We start from the raw sequence: 13,360 nt of genomic DNA, 5'->3' as shown, positions 1-13,360 counted from the left end.
CACACTGTTGGCCTTTAAGACTCTGCGTGGTCTAGAATCCTCTCTGCTTCTCTAGTCCCATCTTGTGCCACTTTTGCCCTCACTTTCTATGCTTCAGATACACTGAATTAACCTTAGTTCTCACTCATCTGACAGAAGTCAGTTCAGATACTATTTTTCACTGTGATTCCTAGCATTAAGGAATTTGATTATCAGGTTTTGTATGAGGACTATTTCATCAGGGGTACAGAAGTTCTGGCCATCTCTGGTTTTGGATATCCCTTATTTGTTGAGACCTTTGCGTTGTTTGGTGGCCTTTTGTCTGTTTTCCAGATGGGAAAACAGGAACAAGGGAAGTATAGGTTATTACTAGGTGGGGTTGAACAAGTGGAGCAGCAAACTGCAAAGCAGAAAGAAGAGGGACGTACTATAGAGGGATATGACTTCCATTCTCAAGGCGCCTGCATCCTGTGCAGGGAGACAGCCTAACATAAAATGTGCCTAACAACAAATATATTGACTTCTTACTAAAAATCTCCAGTTCATAGAACCGAGGGGTTTGTACCTTCTCCTTTAAAAGTGATAGTCCTGGGACTTCCCCGGTGGTCCCGTGGTGAAGACTCTGCGCTTGCAATGCAGCAGGCGTGGGTTCAATCCCTGGTTGGGGAGCTAAGATCCCACATGCTGCGCAGCCAAAGAAATTTTTTTCGAACGTTATACTCCTGTATTATTGGCTTTAGTGGTTTCGATTTTGTTTTACTGTTAAGAAGATTTCAGTTTATTTACCGGGAACAAACAACACATAATGTAAAAATAGTTTCCCAGAAACGATTTCCATCATTCTCTTCTTCCCTTTCTCCCGCAGACTGGTGTTTCACCTTGACAAGTTCTCTGTCATTCCATAGGAAAGCTGTCTGGCTTGGAGGTTGCAATCCCAGGGAATTTTTCATCAGCGGGGAAGTCTCCATCACTACAGAGGAATCAAGGGAGAAGTCAGTCCCTGGTAAGTGAGATGCTCCCCCTAAACACCAACACAGCAGTCGTGTACCTTTCAAGGGGTTCAGGGGCAAGATGGGCAAGGCATTTCTACTAACTCTTCTTAAGGATCACGGACAGTGCCCTGTGCTACGAGGTAAGCGGTGACTGTTGTAGTTCTTACTGGTGATCCTTTCCTGTCACTGATTCTCGGCTTTCTTTGTATTTCATAGGACTGTTGTCAGTCCAATACAAAATGAGTCTTATTTTTAAAAACCTGAAATGTTTTACAGAGCCTAGCATTCTCATATAGGGTCCTTTCCATTCTCCCCACTTTCCCGAGAGGCCAAGAACACGTCACACCATGAACTAGGAGAGGGGGTAGAGCCCTTTCTGATGAAATACATCAACAAAGACAGAGTCTTAGCCTGCTTGCTCTCTGGACAGGATCTCGGACCACAAGGTCTTCACTCCTGGTGTAAATGAAGGAAGTGAGGACAGTTCAACTGGCACTCTCATAACAAGAGTTCTGAAACACCTTCCAAAGAGACTATAGCAGTAGATGAGGGAAGGGAGTGCTACAGTGTGGCAGTACCAGGGGAATGATCGGCTACAGCAGTGAAAAGTGTGGTACCGATTGGTGTGCTCTCGGGGTTCTTGTACATGTAGCATAGATGACCTCTACAGTGGCCCTCCCACCTTCCCACCTGCATTAGGTGTTCTTTTTTTTTGTAATTTATGTTTATGTATTTATTTACTGTTTGAACTTATTTATTCTACGTATTTATTTTTTTGGCCGCACTGGGTCTCTCATTGCTGTGCACGGGCTTTCTCTAGTTGGCGGCTAGCGGGGGCTACTCTTGGTTGCGGTGTGCGGGCATCTCATCGCGGTGGCTTCTCTTGTTGCGGAGCATGGGCTGTAGGCACGTGGGCTTCGGTAGTTGAGGCTCACGGGCTCTAGAATGCAGGCTCCGTCGTTGTGGCACATGCGCTTAGTTGCTGCACGGCATGTGGGATCTTCGCAGACCAGGGCTCGAACCCGTGTCCCCTGCATTGGCAGGCGCCACCAGGGAAGCCCTAGGTGTTCTCATATAGAGTCTAAAAACAGAGAGCACTGAGAGAAGGTAGTGGTTATTAAAGGCTCAGGATCTAAATTCTACCTGTCTCTACACCCCTTCCCAGCTGTCGATTTGACCCCATTTTTGAATGCTGACCTCATTGTTCAACTTTTCTCTGCCGTCTGTATACTCACCTTGAAAACTTGTTTCTGTGATGCGTTGAGCAGACACAGGGTGGCAGATTGCAGAGGTGGAAGCTGGTGGTCGGATATTTGTGGGCTGAATCTCCTTCAGTCCCATTCCCATTTCTGGTTGCCCAGAGGCCCTACTTCCTGTGTGTGACGCAGAGCCGTAGGATTGCGGGCAGGAGCCAAGTTCTCCATACAGTAAAGACCCCAGTGTGCCTTGGTTATAGTAATATACCTGGCTTCCTTCCTGGCAGGGAAGTGACAGGCGGCTCTGCCCCTGATTTGTTCGTGGGCCTCCTGATCCAGCAGTTCCCTTGGCTCTGCCCCTGTCGTCAGCTGCCCCTAGGATAACTCTGAGCCCTAGCCACTTCTCTGGTAGATTTCCCTATTCCCCCACTACAGTCACACCTGAATAAGGCGACTCAGACCTTTCAGAGATGTGTCCTGAACCTCTTGTTTTCTGAAATACCTATCTGGTGGTTGTGAGACTTAAGGCCAGCGTCCCCGAGAGACTTTTTCTATTTCTCCTAGTAAACCTAGACTCCTCTTCTGTCACCTTCAACTCTACTCCAATTGTGTTCTTTCAACCCAGACCTCTGACCCTGCTTTTTACTTCTGCCATTTCATCCTCACTCCTGCTTCCTTTCCTAAATCCATACGTCTCTTTTGGCCTTCCTAGCCCTGGGCCAAGTTCCTTCCTCTTTGCTCAGTTTTTACCCCTTTCCTTCATTCTCCCATCCAACTTTCAGTCCTTCCTTTCTCACGCCCCAGTTAGCAGCATCTGAAAATTCGAAAGGTTTGTTACTCGTCTATTAATTGTATTCCATTTACTTATTCAGTTCTATACCTGTCTTACCTGTGTATGGAAGAACAGCTGGTAGCCAAGGTGGCACCAAGAATCCTAGCAGCTCTCACTTGACGTATCCGTAGTAGTCGGCAATTTCCATTTCGTTTTCCCTCTCGGTGAAAAATTGCAGCTTGCCCGAAGAGGTGTATCTGGCAGCATTCTCCCGTTGTTGTTGAGCCCGCCTCTTCATGGCCTCTCGCTCTGGCCTCTGCTCTTGTTCGATGGGCTTTGACATGACTGGCTCAGGCACGTTGGGTTCCCTCCATGGAACTCGTTGCTTGCTGAAGTCTTGGAGTAGAAATTGGGTTTGGAGCTTGGGTGGGGCCTGGCGCTTATTCACAGCAGGGGGAACAGGCTCCCGCTGGAGAGGAGGGCCAGATGAAGTTTTGGAGGGTGCAGGCCTAGGAGCAGCAGACTGAGGGACACGAGGCTGGGTGTGGTTGGTCCAAGCCGGTTGGGTTGGGTTGGTCACAGTTGGCTGAGCTGGTTTGGCGGGGCCTGGCAAAGAGGCAGGAGCTGGCTGGGATGAATTGACTGCAGCAGGTTGAGCTGAGTCAGTAGAACCAGGCTGGGCACGGTAAGCCCCAGCAGGCCGATGTGAGGCCAGAGACTGTGGCCTCCGAGGAGCGGGTCGAGCTTGAGGCTTGTCCCAGGCAGAAAAAGGCAGAGGTATCAACTTGACCTTCCCAGGAGGAGGCCGCTCATACTGGGCTGGAGATGGACACTCTGTTTCAGCACTGCTGTCTGGTTTCTGGGCTTGGACTTGCGTTTTCTCAGGACCCTTCCCCTCACGTGGGGTATGCCGCCATGGCTGGATAGCTGGGGGTGGCTGGGGGTCTTTGGGGTTGCTTGACTTTCCCAAGAGCCGACAGGAAGAGAGCCCAGTTTTCGTCTCATTCTTCTTCCCCAGCGCATGAAGAACCTTCACAGACTCCAGCATGCGCACGCCAAGGGAGGTTCGAGGCTTTTGAAAGCTCTGTTGGAGAAGCTCAGTTTGGTGTTCCTTTCGCTTCGTGTGGGGGATTGCTGGCTTCTCTTCTGCCTTGACTTTGTTCCCTGACTGCTTGTTCTCTTCAGCCTTGTTTCTCCCTCTGGTCCTTTTGGTCTTTTCCTGCCCGTGGCTCTTAGTTTTGCTGATCTTTCTGGATGCAGCTTTCTGAGGTTTGCCTTGAGAGTGCTTGGCCGTGTTCACAGGAGCCCTGTCACTGACTGCAGCGTGGCAGGTAACCACTTCTCCCCCTAACAGGCACTCTGGTTTCTTTGGCTGGATTTTGGCCTTGGGAGCGCCGCTGATAGGCTCAGAGGCTTTCTGTTTGTTCTTCCTGGGTTGATCAGAGGGAACCTTTATGACACTTGGCTTTTCCTGCACCTGATTCACCTTAATGGCTCTGGTGTCTTTAGCTTTGATCACGTTGGGACCTTGGGATTGATCAAGCTCTTTCAAAGGATTAAAGAGCTGGGGAAGGTGAATATCCTCCGCCAGTGTAGTAATGTCTGCAAGACCACTGCTAGGTTCAGTCCCATTTTCAAGTGTCCCTAGGTCCTGACGACTCCGGCTGTTCTCTCCCAGATCAGCATTTTCAGAACCAGGCTGCTCCTCTTGGCTGAGGGGATCGGTGCAGGCCAGCGGCTGGTGAATATCAGGGATTCCTAAAGGGAGTAGTGGAGGATCTTGGTTCTCTGTTGGGATCTGGTAGGCATCCAGAGGCTTTGAAAGCTTGGTTTTGATATCATCCACGTGCTTACTCTCTATTTGTCCCTGGCTTGGAGCTGGAGGCAGGGCCAGGAGACGCCTGGCACTCTGGACTGGAGCTGTCACTGAAATGTCCCCAAGTTCAGATGGTGGGTTACTCTCAAGTATGTGGCTGTTTCTGCTACTGCAGGACTTGGGGAGTTCTTGACTTTGTGTCACACAAAACGTCTGGCTTGGAGGTTGCAATCCCAGGGAATTTTTCATCACCAGGGGGGAGGTCTCCATCCCTACAAAGGGATCAAGGGAGAAGTCAGTCCCTGGTAAGTGAGATGCTCCCCCTAAACACCAACACAGCAGTCATGTACCTTTCAAGGGGTTCAGGGGCAAGATGGGCAAGGCATTTCTACTAACTCTTCTTAAGGATCATGGACAGTGCCCTATGCTACGAGGTAAGCGGTGACTGTTGTAATTCTTACTGGTGAGCCTTTCCTGTCACTGATTCTCGGCTCGCTTTGTATTTCATAGGACTGTTATAAGTCCAATACAAAATGAGTCTTATTTTTAAAAACCTGAAATGTTTTACAAAGCCTAGCATATTCTCATATAGGGTCCTTTCCATTCTCCCCACTCTCCCGAGAGGCCAAGAACACGTCACACCATGAACTAGGAGAGGGGGTAGAGCCCTTTCTGATGAAATACATCAGCAAAGACAGAGTCTTAGCCTGCTTGCTCTCTGGACAGGATCTCGGACCACAAGGTCTTCAATCCTGGTATAAATGAAGGAAGTGAGGACAGTTCAACTGGCACTCTCATAACAAGAGTTCTGAAACACCTTCCAAAGAGACTATAGCAGTAGATGAGGGAAGGGAGTGCTACAGTGTGGCAGTACAGGGGGAACGATCGGCTACAGCAGTGAAAAGTGTGGTACCGATTGGTGTGCTCTCGGGGTTCTTGTACATGTAGCATAGATGACCTCTACAGTGGCCCTCCCACCTTCCCACCTGCATTAGGTGTTCTTCTTTTTATAATTTATGTTTATGTATTTATTTACTGTTTGAACTTATTTATTCTGCGTATTTATTTTTTTGGCTGCACTGGGTCTCTCATTGCTGTGCACGGGCTTTCTCTAGTTGGCGGCTAGCGGGGGCTACTCTTGGTTGCGGTGTGCGGGCTTCTCATCGCGGTGGCTTCTCTTGTTGCGGAGCATGGGCTGTAGGCACGTGGGCTTCGGTAGCTGAGGCTCACGGGCTCTAGAATGCAGGCTCCGTCGTTGTGGCACATGCGCTTAGTTGCTGCACGGCATGTGGGATCTTCGCAGACCAGGGCTCGAACCCGTGTCCCCCGCATTGCATTGGCAGGCGGATTCTTAACCACGGCGCCACCAGGGAAGCCCTAGGTGTTCTCATGTAGAGTCTAAAAACAGAGGGCACTGAGCGAAGGTAGTGGTTATTAAAGGCTCAGGATCTAAATTCTACCTGCCTCTACACCCCTTCCCAGCTGTCGATTTGACCCCATTTTTGAATGCCGACCTCATTCTTCAACTTTCTCTGGCGTTTGTTATACTCACCTTGAAAACTTGTTTCTGTGATGCGTTGAGCAGGCACAGGGTGGCAGACTGCAGAGGTGGAAGCTGGTGGTCGGATATTTGTGGGCTGAATCTCCTTCAGTCCCATTCCCATTTCTGGTTGCCCAGAGGCCCGACTTCCTGTGTATGACGCCGAGCCGTAGGATTGCGGGCAGGAGCCAAGTTCTCCATACAGTAAAGACCCCAGTGTGCCTTGGTTATAGTAATATACCTGGCTTCCTTCCTGGCAGGGAAGTGACAGGCGGCTCTGCCCCTGATTTGGAATCTGAGATGGTGTTCCCTGAGCAAGGCTGGCAGAAAGCGATGGATGTAGAGGGACCATGTTCTTGGCGTCTGAAGTTTTATCATACTGGGCTGCCAGAAACATGGAGGAGGCAGCTGTGTGGCGGTCAGTGAGTGCCAGAGTAAAGTCTCCGAGTGAAGAAGAATTCTTTTCAGTGCTTGCTGTGATGTCCCACTCAAGAACACCTGGATAGGAAGCAGCTGAAGTGGAGATCTGGCTGTGGTCCGTAACTCCAGATAACATAGTCGTGCTAGAATGTTGGTAAAGGTAGGCACTACCCATGAGTGTCTGGAAAGGGGTACCAGTAGCCGATGCCGAACTGACGGCAGGGGCAGAGACTCTGGAGAAGTTGCAGACGCTTCGTGTTAGGGAAGTTGCATTGCTCACCACAGGAGGAGAATGCTGCAGAGAATTTAGAGTTCCACGTAGAGATGGATGTTGGAAATTTTCTGTAAGAACAAGAGGGTCATGAAAAACTCAGGGAGGTTGAGAAATTCTCACTACGTTTGAGGAACGGCATCATCTGAAGGTTCTTGCTATCAGGACACCTCTACTATCACTACTTCCTGAGAAACCCAAAATCAGACAGTTAATGATGGCTGTAAGGACTGAGCAGTTTTCCACTCTTCTCTATTAACTGCCTGTGCTCCCAATCTTGGGCACAGACGGGCAGAAGAGCCAAGTGGTGTGGTTCAGAGATTGTTCTCTAGGCTGGAAGCAACCTTCTCCCTGCCCTGTCTTTCCCTTCAGCCTGCACTCGTATTGACTTCTATGCTATTTCCTAGACTGGAAGCATTTTAGAACTAGGAGGCCCTTAGAGAACTTCGATGTTCTCAGTCTCATTTCGTGAGTAAGGAAACTGAGGCTCAGAGAGGTCGGGTTGACTTGTTCAAGTTCTCTCATTATGTTAGTATCATTACCAGGTTTCAGAACCTAAGTATCCTGACTTCCTTGCCAGGACTCCACTCTGAGCATGATACTGCCAGAAAGCAGGAGAAACAGAACTTATAATATAGGCATTTTTTTTGTCCATTAGAAAACAGTACGGCTATTACCATTGTCGTCTTCAGTGTCTCCCTTTGCTTGTGCAGTTCCCACGCTATTACCTAGAGGTGACGTACAGCTCAGTCCAACTGGTGAATTGAAAGAGTCATTTTTGCCCTCTTCAAGCCTGGTTTCTCATCCTACCTCAAAATGATTACCCGAAAGTGGATTTCTTAAGTGCTTTTGGAAAGGGAAAAGTTATCTGATTCCTTCAGATTACTCATCTATAAAGTGGTTATAACACCACCACCAATAATAATAGCAGTAATAATTAATAGATGAATAAGCTGATCTATTGCGTATGGTTTATATGGAGGAAGATACAATAAGTTCTAGAAAGACAAAGAAAAATCATGACAAGCATATTACGTTAACGAAAAAGAAATCCATAGATATTAATGAAAACTGGGGTATGTGGCAAGTATCGAAGCCTAATGAATTTACTAACAAATGGCATTCTGTACCATCCATGCAACATTATGAAAGTGAATTTTGCCCACTCTATTTTAGTGAATACTATTAACCAGAAAACACGATGGAGGTGATAGAGGTGAATGAATTCCTAGCCAATGCATACAGACAGAGAAGGTATGTCAGTAAAAAATGCATAACAAGCAACAGAATGCAATAAATGTGCATGTATAGGTAGCCACAACACACATAGACAAGTATTTCAATGAAAACCGGTACGAAGCAGACGGCAAAATAATAAGTGTAAAAGAGTTTCATTATTGTGCTCCTTCATATTTTTACCCAGCAAGTAAGAGGTATTAAGCCTAGGAGAAATATATATTTCAATGAATATAGCTTATATAATAAGCAGAAAGGAAGCTTAAAATGTATCAGGAAGGTTTTTGGATTTATCCTAGAACTTAGATTAGAATCATCTTCAGCATCCAAGAAGATGGCATCCCAAAACCTCAAAAAACCATCATGCCTAGAATCCCATTAAAAAAGATTTTCAAATGTAAGAAAATCCACAGGACTCCACAATATGGTTTTCGATAAACGTGGATGTTTGTTTGTTTTGTTTCTTTGGCCGCGCCGCGTGGCCCTGGCCGTGAAAGCACCGAGTCCTAAGCACTGGACCGCCAGGGAATTCCCTAAGTGGGGGGGAATTAGAGATGTGGGGCTTGACTTTTTCTTCTTCTTCTTCTTCTTCTTCGGTAGCTAAGATCTACAAGCGAACGATGGCTGTTGATCAATGTGCTCTCTGTGTTAGGAAGGAAATAACTGTAAAAATGAACAGCAGCCTTGCCTTAGAACCTACATATCACACAAAGGAAAATAGTCCTTCTGATTCAATTTAGAAGATATCACTTAAAATGTTGAATTGGCGAAATGTCTACCTAGTTTAAAAATTAGAAAGAATAAAACACTGAAAAGCAGCCCCCTAGATAACCACTGTGGTTGCTTGTTTATAGGAGGCATCATTTCTAAAACGTGTTTCTAAAACGTTTATATTCAAAACTGTCAAGTGGCCAACTGTATTCAGAGAGGCAATAAAAGAAAGAAAATGGAGTATGACTTTTCTGATAAGCTGCCTTTCCTGGTGATCCCCTGTTCTGGCCTTACTTTCCTTCTTAGTCTGTTAATGTAAGGGTTTGCTACCATCAACTTGGTTTTGCCCCGCTCTGAGCAGGTTTCCCTCTGTGCTGTTTCTGCTTTAATTGAAAATCTTTGGTTCCCATCAGCATTCCATTGCAAACTCCGTTTTTCTTGAGAGCTCCTCTATGCTTTCCCTCTTCATTCTTACATTTTCTCCCATCTCTTGGTGCCTGTTGGCCTGTGCTAATGAAAACCATCCTAAACTTCCTTACGCTCGACTCTGTGCCTCCCTGTAGAGCCCAGTACTCTCCATCCTCTCTCCCTATTCTCTCTTTTCAACTAGTCGAAATCCTAGTGGAGGGAGACCATTAGAGATGAAACATCTTGGTATATATTGCTAGTTTTCTATGTCCCCTGGCTTTTCTATGTTTCTGTTGAAACACTCTTGAGAAGTGTCTGATTTCGTTTTCTACATGGGTACCCTTTAAGGCTCAGTACTGGAAAAGAAGGGGATCAGAGTGATCAACCCAATGTGGTATCCTAACGTAACAGTTAAGGAAAGCAACAGGCTTTGTGAGACAGCCAGTGATTTGTCCAAAGTCACACAGATAGTAAACGTCAAAGTCAAAAGTGAAATTAGGTCTCCAGACTTGTAGTTCAATACTTTCCCTCATTATTCCATGCTATTTTGAATCTCCTACTCAATTTAGGGGCAAAAGAAATCGAACGCAAAACTTTCCAAAGTTTCTTTTCTTACCTGACATGGTCAGAGAAGAGGAAGCATCCACTGCAGGTACAAGGGATGAGGAGACAACACTAGAGGATGTCTGAGTGGCTGCAGCTGAACGGCGCACGTGTCCAGTACAGAGGTCACTGGTTACTGGTCCAGACAGCTCCACGGAAACCCCAAGACTCTACCAAGTGGTAGTAGGTTTGGTAGGAGAGTGATGTCACAAAGCAGGCAGTTGAAAGGTATGAGAGAGCCAATAGGGAGGTCCGATCCCCAACAGGAAGGCGGGCTTGGGTGAAGAGAGTGTAGGAGAGCTAAAACAACACCTGAGTTTCTGAGCTCTGGGGAGGAAATCCTAGAAGACAGATTTACCTCCCCCAGGCTCTTCCATTAGGGAAATCATTGCAGCATTTCTTACAGACGTTCATTAATACACTGAACTAAGAGTTACTTACATTCTACAGAGTATTCTATTTTATGTATCATATACTTAGAGCTATATAGATCTTATTTAATTAATAATCCTTAGGAAGGAAAGAGCCATCTAGTTTGAACTATTACAGTTGTTCTGAAATCATATGTGTCTAATGAGTGAACTGATAGCAGCTTTTAAGGAGCCAAAGTAGGGATTAAGAAGCTCTCTTTGTAACTTGGTTCAAGAGTAGGGTGAAGTTTGTTGAGTGTACCTTGTGGAGAATGTTGTGGTCCAAGGCTCTTCTCTTTTAGTTTCTTCTCCTTGACTCCTACCTTCCTTGGGCTGGGCTAGGCTGGGGGCCAGGTTGGACTTGCGACTTAACATTTCTCTTCCGCTTTCTCTTGTTTTTTTTTCTTCCATTATGGGCATTGCTTCGAGGACAAGCCTTGATCTTGCATTGGACGTTACTTCCTGTCAACTTCCAGCAGCAGGAGTCTTCTTTTCAGTGCTTGATGCCTCACGAAATAGACTCTGCCCGTTGGCAGCAAATACCAGAGAGCTAGGAGACAGAGCTGGTTGCAGACCTTTCCTCTTCCAGCCTTTGGTTGCAATTGTTTGGCCCGTAATTTGCTAGCTCTAGTTCCTTGGGCCACACAGGTATCCTGCCATCTCCAGCTCTTGTTATATGTGAGAGACATTCTGAACACTGTCCCTTTTTCTTTGCACAGAAGTATATACAGTGTGGCAGTTACTGTAATCTCCTCCGCCTTGCAAACAGCCACTCTAGAATCTTGGACCTCTAGGACTCTCTGTCTTGCATGCTTGGGGGCAAGGCCAAGCAAAATGAAGAGGAGAATAATTAGAGAAAGAGGAGGACGTTGGTGGAGAATTGGGAGCAGGTAAGGTGAAAAGGGCACAGGAGAAAAGAGATGCATGTAGACTTTTTGGTTTCTGTGGGAAACAGGTTGACACACTTGGGCCTCATTTGGTATTAACAGAACAGAGAGTTAAAGATCTAAGTAGCTAGATAGTGTGCAGCAACTGCCATGAAGTCTGTACACTGAAGAGAACAGTCTCACATCTAGTTTTCATTTTGTTTTATGTCATAGTACCTTATTTATAGCATTCACTGGTGTGTTTGTAGAATACAGATGTTTTCAAATGCTCTGGTTTTGTCTACATGGTTATCTCCTTGTCCTGTTTGTAAGGAATCCAACATTGTAAGACATATTGCATGTTTTTCTCTTGACGACTGTTGACCTTGAAGCGTCATGAGCTAACTTGAGCTGTTGGATTCTGTGGAGAAACGTTCAAAAGGGTCTATGAAAAAGGCACTGTGGTGAGTCGCATTATGCACCCGAGCGTAAGGAGCAGATATCTGCCACCAGCCCAGCTTGGCCTGGATTGCCTCTGTTTTAGTTCCCCTGGTCAGTGCTTTTCTCCCTAACCACTCTTGTGACTGTGATAATGTGAGTAAGGGCGGAGTTGCTAATGATCTATGTGTGAGGTAAGCTGGTTTGAGGGAGGAAATCTATGGACCTAGTCATTTTCCTTGGTGGTAAGCTTTCAGGGGTGCAGAGATTGATCTTCCTGGGGCCTTTTCTGGTCCCAGGAAGATATCGCATAGATGGGACCCCCCAAGACACACATTGAATCTTTAGGCCTGTTTTTCCTATTATGAGGTACGAGTTTCTTCACTGATGGGGATGATGCTTATCTGAGAAGAAATTGTGAAAGGTGGTGTAGTGTAGAGGTGTGGCTTCAGCTTTTAAGTTTTCCTCCAGGTTTTTCCCCTAAGCTTCCTACTTCGGACGGCCTACTTACATGATACTAGTAGGTGATGTCCGGCTAACAACTTCCTAAATATACCTGCAAGCCAGATCAGTGTCTCTTTTCTCTGTATTCCCATGGAAATCAAGAGTCCCGCCGAATTTTCCATCGAAACAGTTGATTTGTGTTGTCTCTAGGAATTCTAAAGGGCGTACCGTTGCTTCCTAACCGGTGTCATTTGGGAGATCCGCCTCTGTACGTTCAAATGATTAATTTTGAGACTTTGCTCATGTGTGCAGTAAACCCTTGAATTCCCTAAGACCTTCCTTTCCTCCATCTCCTACCCCATTAAGCCCGCTTCAGTTCATCTCCTGAATTTCTTTGGAATCTGTCAGCCAGCTCTTCCTCAACTTCCTAATACTGAACTTGCCTGTCTGTTGCGATTAGGTCCTAACTAGTGTCCATATATCTTGTTTCCTTCCAATCCACTCTTCACACAAGAAACCTTCAAAGCAAGTTGGAACGTTGCTCATAAACATCGCTCACAAACATTGTTTTGAGAATAGAAAACACACTGTTGGCCTTTAAGACTCTGCGTGGTCTAGAATCCTCTCTGCTTCTCTAGTCCCATCTTGTGCCACTTTTGCCCTCACTTTCTATGCTTCAGATACACTGAATTAACCTTAGTTCTCACTCATCTGACAGAAGTCAGTTCAGATACTATTTTTCACTGTGATTCCTAGCATTAAGGAATTTGATTATCAGGTTTTGTATGAGGACTATTTCATCAGGGGTACAGAAGTTCTGGCCATCTCTGGTTTTGGATATCCCTTATTTGTTGAGACCTTTGCGTTGTTTGGTGGCCTTTTGTCTGTTTTCCAGATGGGAAAACAGGAACAAGGGAAGTATAGGTTATTACTAGGTGGGGTTGAACAAGTGGAGCAGCAAACTGCAAAGCAGAAAGAAGAGGGACGTACTATAGAGGGATATGACTTCCATTCTCAAGGCGCCTGCATCCTGTGCAGGGAGACAGCCTAACATAAAATGTGCCTAACAACAAATATATTGACTTCTTACTAAAAATCTCCAGTTCATAGAACCGAGGGGTTTGTACCTTCTCCTTTAAAAGTGATAGTCCTGGGACTTCCCCGGTGGTCCCGTGGTGAAGACTCTGCGCTTGCAATGCAGCAGGCGTGGGTTCAATCCCTGGTTGGGGAGCTAAGATCCCACATGCTGCGCAGCCAA

The sequence above is a fragment of the Balaenoptera ricei genome, chromosome 13, assembly GCF_028023285.1.
Source record: "Balaenoptera ricei isolate mBalRic1 chromosome 13, mBalRic1.hap2, whole genome shotgun sequence".
Classification (NCBI taxonomy): domain Eukaryota; kingdom Metazoa; phylum Chordata; class Mammalia; order Artiodactyla; family Balaenopteridae; genus Balaenoptera; species Balaenoptera ricei.
Note: the sequence above shows the minus strand (reverse complement) of the source record.